Genomic DNA, 9354 nt, shown 5'->3' with positions numbered 1-9354 from the left:
TCTGCACAACATCATGGCGAAGCACGGTTTGGAGACCGCAATGCCGAAAGGCTTCTGACCTAGCAGTGAAGATCGCAATCACAGCAGGCACTATTAAACATGTTACGCAACTTTCCGGCCACGGCAATATCAAATCACAACAGACTCGGACCGGCTCCTACACTGCCCGTTGAACAACCCCGTCAGACAAGCCCTATATGAGCTGTCATAAGGCGGTCCCCCCATGGCCCCCCCTCCCCTTTATCCGTCGCTTCTGTCTTTCCCGCAAACGCCATGGCCACCCCCACCCGCCCAATGCCCCTGCGCTTTGGTCCAGGCCCCCAAAAAGGTGTGATCGGCCCGGAGACGACGACCGCTTCCGGGGGGTGCGGAGCGTGCCCATCACGAACCCTAACGAACCCGCTTGGGCCTCCCTATTTTGGGAGGGCGCACTCAGCTCAACGGTTGAATTCTGTCACGCCTGTCATGGCGGCTGCCAGAGCCGTAATACGTGCGCCTATGCACACACACACACACGCACCGTTACAACGTCTCATCAGTCACGCGTGCCCCCATGACGTACTTCTCACGTCCGTCCGGCTCGGGTCCGAGAGCACGGGGCTGATGCGCGCATCGTCCTCCTGCTTCAGATGGGGTAGCCTGTGAATTGCAGGCCGTTCGACTGCCACCTTATTATGAATGAGGAAGTTAACTGCCGTTTCTGTTTCGTGGGGGGTTGCCTGCCCTTGGCCCGGACTGATGGGCAGACAGACGGCACAGTGCAATTGAAGGGAGCGGGCTGGCGGACCGGTACCCGCACGTTCGAGGCGGGATCGCGAGGTATCGTGAGATGCTGAGTACCTGGCAGGAACCTCGTGGGATACATGACCTTGTCTTGAGACAACGTCTGTTCTCGTCCCATCGCCGACATTGTGGCAGCACCCAGCACTCGGACTTATTCACGGTCATAATAATGGTGGCGGGGTGCGTCAGGGGCTTCCTCTGGTGGATGGGCTGGAAACAGCCACGTTTAACCGCCCCTCCTCGATCGTCTTCACACCCTCCCCAACCCCCACCCCAGGCAGAAACACACTTGTGTGTGTGTGTGTGTGTGTATTTGCCGTATCTGAAGCTTACATTGGCACTCCGCAGGACAATTGCAGGCTGTGAGGCCCTCCGATGACTGCGCGAATGCCCCATCAGCTTACGGCAGACACATGTGAATGGAGGGGGACACAAAGGGTAACAGAAGGCCACTGCGAGGGGGAGGAGGCGGCATGGCCGTCCAAAAGCAGAAGCAGGTCGCGGCGGTGACACAAACCACCCAGGCGCGGCCCCAAGAGAGCGTGCATGTACATCGCAGCACACCGTCCCATGTTTGGGTTCCCAATCATGTGGCCGCGATCGTCTTGCATGCAAGATGGGATCGAGGGAAAAAGGAAGGAGGGGGCGTGTGGGTGTGCGGGAGTTGCAGGCCCTGGGTGGGTTGGAAGGGAAAAAAGGAAAGAGGGTGGTGGTGGGCCCTCTGCCTGCCCTGCCTTCCTGCCCTGCCTGCCTGCCTGCCTGCCTGCCTGCCTTGCTTGGAAACTGACCACCACCTGCCTTCACACACATACATGGAACTACAACACACACACATACTTACATCCTGACATACATACGTGCATGCATCCATGCATACATGGACTGACTTACTTACATGCGTAAGCCGCATCCCGCACGGCCGAGAGAGAAAGAGAGAGAGACAGTCAGCAGGGCCAGGATTCCTCGATGCCGAGCAAACAAACCGGAAACATCGATCAACCGCCCGTGCTCGGGCGGCCTTTCCTTCAATGCCTATCTTGCATGTGGCCGTCCACACGATCCTGTCTCAGTCGTCCGGCCTCTGGGAGCGCCTCCCGCAGCTGATTGGGTTCGCAGGTAGATTGGGTTTTGGGGGGCCCCACGGGCGGGAAGGCCGCCCGAATGTGGTTGGAATGTGCAGTGTCGTACAGAGAGTCATTGTTGTTTCCCGCTTCTCTTGTGTGTGCCTTGCTGTGTTCTGTTCCTGGCGCTGCTTCGTCCACCACGCGAGACCCGAGTCTCTTCTCTCCCACCCTCCCGCAGTGCGTGGTGTCTCTGAACTGTCCGTCCGTCTGTCCGTCTTTGTCCAGCAAGACTTTTCTTCAGTGCCCAGCGGGTGTGTGTGTATGTGTCTTTGGCCCCGCTCTGCGGCCACTTCTCTTGTGTCTCCTGGCGGCAGACGCACCGAGAATGCAAGATGAAAGACGATCGGGTGCCACTACGAAGCCGAGGGATGATTGACTGACGGGAAGGCGAGGCCAACCCCTGATCCTCCTCCTCCTCCTCCCATCATAAGCCCTTCTGTGGCCCGCCAGTCTTCCCACCGCCACTGTCATGTCAGACCTTTGGTGAGATGGTGCGAGTCCCAGTCCCGTCCCGTTGGCCCAGCGGGTGGACTTGGATTGGGTGTCAAGACCCGTGGCACCTTTTGATGGGCTCAGGCATTTTCAGTACACAAGACACATATAGCAATAGAAACACACACGTACATACACTTGCACATGCACACACACATTCAATACACTCACGCACACACGCACACGCAGGTCCGTCCCCAGCCCCGTCGGTCCCGAGCTCCAAATCCTTCTAGAAAACCTGTCGAGCGGCAGAGAAGCGCGGAATGCGTCCCACCGTTGGCGTGGCACGAGAGAGATATACCTGTCTCACAGAGGGGTCGAAGGGGACTCTGCTGCTCACCTATTCGTCCCCAGCGTTAGCTGCTAGGAGCCCACCTGCGACCCTCGTGCCACCCACAGCCTTCCTGCCTGCTTTTTTTTTTTGTTTTCCCCTCTCTTCCTCCTTCGCCTTTTCGTCTAATAGCACCTCAAGTCCCCCTGAAACGAGGCCTGCCTCTCTTCGCCCGTTCGACTTACAACTACCGAAGCCCTTCTTTTCTCGGTGGGCAAAAGGAAGGATTGTCGTTTCAATGGTGTGGTCTCTCGTACTGTATAGCACGTGGTCGATAATGGGGCTGACGGCACCAAATACTACCGTAAACGGAAGTGAGGTCGACAGGGGATGGATGCCGAGCGACTGTCAATGTACAGTACATGGCAGGCTCTTGGTGCTTTCCCGTACCGTGCGAGAGAAACACAAAACATCCGACGACGTCTGTCAGGCGAGGCATGGCGGAGGGGTCTTCCCTGCTTGTCTCGCGGCTAGATCCTTCTCAGTGGCCCGTCGATCGTACCTCAGCGCCGGGCTTTACCTCCTTGTTCGGGTGTCGATCCCCGGTCCTGTGAGAGGAAGGGGGATGGGAGGGGGGGGGGGGGCTCCCTCTCGCGCGTGGCTCTTTCCGAGGGGGGCAGATCATTCGAGGCCCCCTTGTGTGGTACACTAGGCTGCGGCTGACATGATGCCTAAACTTTGTTTGTGGTGTCGCCTGTCTTGTCTGGTGGGAAGGGGCTCATCAGGTTCCAAGAGGCGGGCTGGCTTCCTCGTCACAGCGCGCCAATCCATAGTTTACCCGGGCACGCACGCAACGCTAGCTTTAGCCCCGAGCAACGGTCCTTCGTGGTGGGCAGAGACGGGTCGCTATATTAGACTGGCTGACAGGCCTTGGCGGGTCCCGGACACCAGAAAATCTTGGGAGGGCAACGCACACACCACACCCGTTCTGGACAGCTCACCACGCAGGAGACCGGTGTGAGATCTGGGTCAGAGATAGAGTTCCAATAGCTCCCGGAGACAGGACCATGGTTTGGGGCAGGAAGGGACGGAGGGGAGGGAAGGGAAGGAGGCGCACGCACACACCACGCGCACGGGGCAAGCAGAATTTATCAGCCGACGCATGAATTGTCATCGACAGGCCCTTCCTTCAGATTTCCTCCGAGATGAGATGAGATGCGATTTCGATGAGATGAGATGAGATGGATGGAGGGGCGGATGGATACCTGCCGCGAGATCCCAGATCCGGAGCTATGGCTTCGCATCGGACCAGATACATCGGCAGTTAGTGTGCGCAATGTTTCCCGGTTGGTGGGTGGCCGGCGTTGTTCGCGGGTAGCCAGGCAAAGCTGCCCAGTGGGAGCGGGCAATGGACGCCAGTCCCGGACGATTGGAACTACTGTGTAGCATTCGCATTTTTGCTCATCCGGGGTGGGGACGGGCAGATAGAATTGATTTCGTCCTCGCTGCTGGAAAGTTGTCCGCCAGCCCAATGCGGTAGCATCAATCTCCACATGTGGCTGTTGTGATGGTGTCTCGTCGATCGGCTGTTTGGGAAGCATGAAAGGGCGTCATATCCCTTCTCGTTTGGGCATGTGCCCCGTGAGAGAGGGACAGGAACGCCATTCTGTCCCTTCCCGAGGACAAGACTTATTTGCATTGTACTTGTAGAATGCAGGCTATAAGCCAAGGTTTCTGGGGTCGTCAGCATGCTGGCATGTGGGCACGTATCTGGCTGCGGAAAGCACCGCGTTGAAACGCCCGCCCAATGGGGCTCCCGAGATGAAAGCTGACAGGGTGTGGAGAGGGCTTGCCTGTCAAGATCTGTTGGCTTTTTTTTTTCTTTCCAAGCACTTTCTGGCCAGGCACGATGTCACTCGGCCGCGGCGGCGAGAGCGTGGCGCCGGTGTTTCTAGAAGCGAGTGCGAACAATGTGGACTCGTGCGCAGGTGGGGAGCGGCGAGCAAGGCAATTCCCGGCCGTGTACAGTATGTTAATCTATGTTGTGGGTGTCGGTTGCTGTAGGGCCCTGATGGCCCCCCCGGCTGCAAAGTTACGCCCGACACGCAGGCGATGGGCATCAGCAGATCTCAGCCACTTCGGCAAGCTTCTGGAAGACAGCGTCCAATGGCGATGGGGCGAGGTTGGACTGCGAAGGAAGATAGGGTCTACTGGTCCTGATGGACCGCCAGATTGAACCTGTCTCGGATGTTGTGGTCTGCCTGCTGCAACCTCTCACGCCCTGGTTCCGGCCTTGTGGGATGCTGCGCCGGTGAAGCTGGAGTGTGTGCCTGTCAGCTCGCTCGTTGTCTGACGTAAGTAGCACAGAGCGTTCCCTTCAAGCACGGCCCGGGACTCGCATAGGGGACTCGGAAGGCAGAAGGACGAAGCGAGCAGCAGGCCTTCATTTCCCTTAGCCGGTGCGAAGATCGACAGCGGGTGGAGAGCAAGCCGAAGCGGGCCTGCGGGTGAATCTCGTGCTAGAGCAAAGCTGTGGGACGCCGGCGAGTCTGCCTCACAGGCGGTGCCCTAACGAGGACGCTCTGCCGCATGCAAAGCTGCTTTGTCTCTTTGCTTTGAACTGATGTTTTTCGAAAATTTTTTATTTTTTATTTATTTTTTATTTTTAATTTTTCCGTGCTCGAAACATTCCATCGAGGCTGCTCCGCGTCATCAGGGCCAACACGGACGTAACGGCGGCTCCCGTTAAACATTACAAACGTGGGAGTGCCGAAGCCTCGTTTCGGCTCAGACCAGACGGGAAAAGCAAGTGCCTTTTGCTTGGTACGCGGTAGGTATAGAGGGAAAGTGCCAGCTGCCAGCTAGCTTGGTAGCTGTTGGGCAGTAGGGGTTGGAGGGGCACAGAAGGGTGCTGATCAGCGAGTCCTGCCGATGGACGCGCGCGCGCGCGGTGCATTCTCGATTGGGAAACCGTGGGCCGAGACCCTGACCCCTCGGCGGCGGGCAGGTAGCGCGCATGTACCTCGCTGGCGGGTGACTTGGGGGCGACCCCAGCTACTCGGAACCCTGACTTTTCGAGTGACAGCAGCTTTTGCGTGCTCACCACAGCGCTACTGCTGATAGTTCGAGTCGTAGTGGGCGACGGGGGGTGGGCAGCAGCCAAGGATGGGTGGGATTGCTTCTTTGAAACTCCACGAACGGTGGCCGGGCCCTGCACCACAATCTGGATCGTACGATGCAGAGTATATCACGGGCATTCTATAAGCCAGGTATCGTGGACTTCGTACCTGGGCATGCGCGGTACGAGTGCTGCGAGGTGTGGGCCCCGAGCCGGCGTCGACGAAGAGCTCCCACGATGCGAAGTGGAGACTCGGAGATCCAAATCTAGATCCGGATCTGGTCTCAAACTAGCCACCCCAGCTTGGCCCCAATTGCCCGCCCAGTCGCATTCTGGCATTGCTTGTCTCGATCACGGCCAATCCTTGCCTGGGGCCGCCCGCCGCACGCCTCTAGCATTCGACTAAACAACCGTACGCACTTGCAGTACGCCCGTAGTATTAGCGGGCGGTGTGACGGGCTGACGACTTGCCCGGGAGTAAAACACCAGCGCAGGAGCCAACGTCAAGGAGCAAGGTCCAGGCACGACATGTTTTTAATCTCGGGGCTGCTGTAAATCTGGCATGGCGTCAAGCCGGCTCGTGTCAATCGCGTGGCCTTCAGCCCACCCTGCCCCTGGCACCCGGGTTTCAAGGTCAGGCTACCCACGACCGCCCCAAGTGGGCTTGCCGTAAGTCATCAGTCATCACAGCCCGTCGTGATGAGGCCATTTCCACTGAGGGATCAACGCCTCTTGGCTGGGGCCCGCCACCAGGGGTGATGGAAGGTTGGTAAGCTGGACGCTGAAGCTGAGTCAAGCAGCAATATGGACAAGGCCGACGGCCTAGGATAAGCGTCGTTGCGGAAATCTCCCAAGAGCCCGACATTTGAGGCCACGCACCCAGCGGGTCGAGATCACCAGATCGTCTTCCACAGCACTGAACAGCGTAAGATTGCAGTGCTTCCATAGAGCTTAAAAACTGGGCCGGGCCGGGGGCGTTTCCTGCCGTGTTTGCTGGCCAGACGGGGACAGCACGAGTCGTGATGGTTTGCTGCGGAGGCCCACGGCTCGGAGAAAGTGGGAGCATGATCTGCTCTTGGACATGACTATACATACTGTACCGCACGGGTCTGGCTATCTGGGCTACCAGGCACTTTGGGAAATGATTTCGGGGACCCCCCCCCCTTCTCCCAAGGGAGGGTCGTCAGGATCCGGGATGATGAGCGCAAAACGTGGAATGGGGCCGTCCGGCTGGGCCCCCAGACGGACCCACGCTGTCGGAACCACAAGCAGCAACGCGCGGGACCCAAAGCGGGCTTTGATCTCCTCCACACTCACAGTACCTTCCTTGGACGCCGGCCGGCCGGGCAAATGAGAGGCGTCCACCTCGGAGTCCCGACGGATGCAAGGAGGGGCCTGAATAGTACCAGAAAAAAAAGCAAAAGAGTAAGAAACATGAGCAGCGCAGTGATCGCGAAACAAGCAGCAGCTATGTGTCTCGTTTTTGCTTGCCAAATCGAGCCAAGGAGTCAGCGATACATAGTCTCTCTCCATGGACATGAAGTCTGCCTCGCGCGCTAAGAGAGGGCGAGTGCGAGAGAGTGAACAAGAATAAGCGCACAAAAAAAAGGATGCCACGTTGTGATAACTCAGCAGCTTTTGCTTCTCCCAACCCAACCAGGCAAGCAATTCACAGTCAAAATGACGAAATATTCCCTCACCGGTCCACAGGGTCGCGTCGAGTCCCCCAAGACTAATGAGCTAAAATATCTGGAGACTGGACGTCTGGGCTGCCAAGTGATCTGGTTCTGTTGATCCCGAGGCGAGGATTGGCTGGTGCTATCCGGAAGCTCAGACAGACGCGCCTCTGCCGAGCAAATTTACACTACGCCTCGTATGCCCCTTCCGTAGACGGCTACGGGACCCGATGGTACAGAGCTTCGTCATGATCGTCAATTTTTTCCTCTCGCCGGCAGCTCCAGCTCGAAGAACCTAAGTACGGCAATTCACACTCCCGTCCGACTACTGCGTGCTTGGGCTCCATGATGTTAATGATAGCGGCAATAGCAGCGAGTGCCAGCTACCTGACGCCCTGGATCTGGCCTCTCGAGCACCCTGTCAGCCTGCCAGCCTGCCATGCCAGCCATGCCACGACAGACGTTGGAGGCGCGAATGGGTTGGGGGGAGGCGCGCTCTGGCTTGAGGACCGAGCACTGACGTCGCTACCAGCCGCGAGATGGAGAGCTAGAAAGCCCACACACCACAGGCTTGGACCCGGAGATGCGGGTGAGGTGTCATATTATAATCTCGAAAAGCAAACCCCGGCCGACTCTTGTTTCTTTTGGCGCGGCGGAAAGGGAGGGAGGGGGCCCAAAGGAAGCTGTACCCGACCCTCCTCCATGCGGGCCAGGGAAGGAAAAAGGGATCATACGATCGGCCACCATCAGCAAGCTGCATTGCATATTCTCTCTTTAAAACCCATGGTCTCGCATTTTCCTTTCGAAAGCAGTGGGGTGGGTTTCACGACGTGCTGCATTAGCCCAGCAGGGAGCGAAAGGGGGGGGGGTTGGAGGGTTCAAGCCAGATTCAGCTGTGTGCGGTCTCCAATTCCTGTGCCTTGAGGGTTTTTTGGAACCCGGTTCTTTTTTAGGGTTACTCAAATGCAAGCCTTCTTCCTTGTATAAGTGGCTCTGCCACTCTGCCACGGGAGTTTCTAGACATCACCTTGACTATGTAATGTGCAATGCTGCAGGGAACCGTCTGACTGAAGCGGCGAGGAGGGCTATGGGTGTAACTCTCCTTCGCTGTGTGGTGTGCAATAGACGCGGCTTCGGGGTTGCTTCACCAAGTCTTCTTGGGTGATTGCCCACGTCGCTGTCATATGTCAGGCTTCCATTGCACATACACACACGCGTACACACTGAGGCGTGGACACACACACACACACACACACGCACCACTGACGGATATCACGCGAACACATCGTATCTGCAAGCAAGAAAAGACCAAGCAAGATGACCAAGCACGACATCTGTGCGCCCAGAGGGAGCTTGGGAGGCGGTCTCCTTGCCAGGTGACCCTCCCGCCTGCTGTGCCACTGTCTGACAACAGAGCGAGATGGGAGGAGGAAGGGGAAGGAAGAGTCTGTATCGCACAGGTACTGATGCGTAACGAGATCTCATATACTGTACGGGTGCGCCTACGTGCATCTGAGGTCTCTGATTCTGACCCTCACTTGTGACACCGTTCGACTCCACCACCCATCTCTGGCCCCACGCCCCCTCCCACTGTAAAACCCAACTGCCCAAAAGGACCGCGGGGAGTTCGACGAGGTACAGCTTCTAAAATAGGCATCAAGCCGTGCCATGTCGTCCGATCGCCTTCCTGTCAGGCTGATATATGAAGCTGCTAAGGTCGTACTCCCCGATCTTCCCGTGCGGCCGCAACAAGGGAAGCCTCTCGAATAGAAAAGAAGCAAAAGGGAAAAGAGAGGAGGGAAAAAAGAGGCTGATGTGTAATGCTGAAGATAGGAACGGGCGTCCGGCCGCCTTGTCTCTGTACTACCCCTGGTCTTAGAACCAAAACCA

This window comes from Diaporthe citri (genome assembly GCF_014595645.1).
Source record: "Diaporthe citri strain NFHF-8-4 chromosome Unknown scaffold_6, whole genome shotgun sequence".
NCBI lineage: Eukaryota > Fungi > Ascomycota > Sordariomycetes > Diaporthales > Diaporthaceae > Diaporthe > Diaporthe citri.
This window is presented reverse-complemented; position numbering follows the sequence as displayed.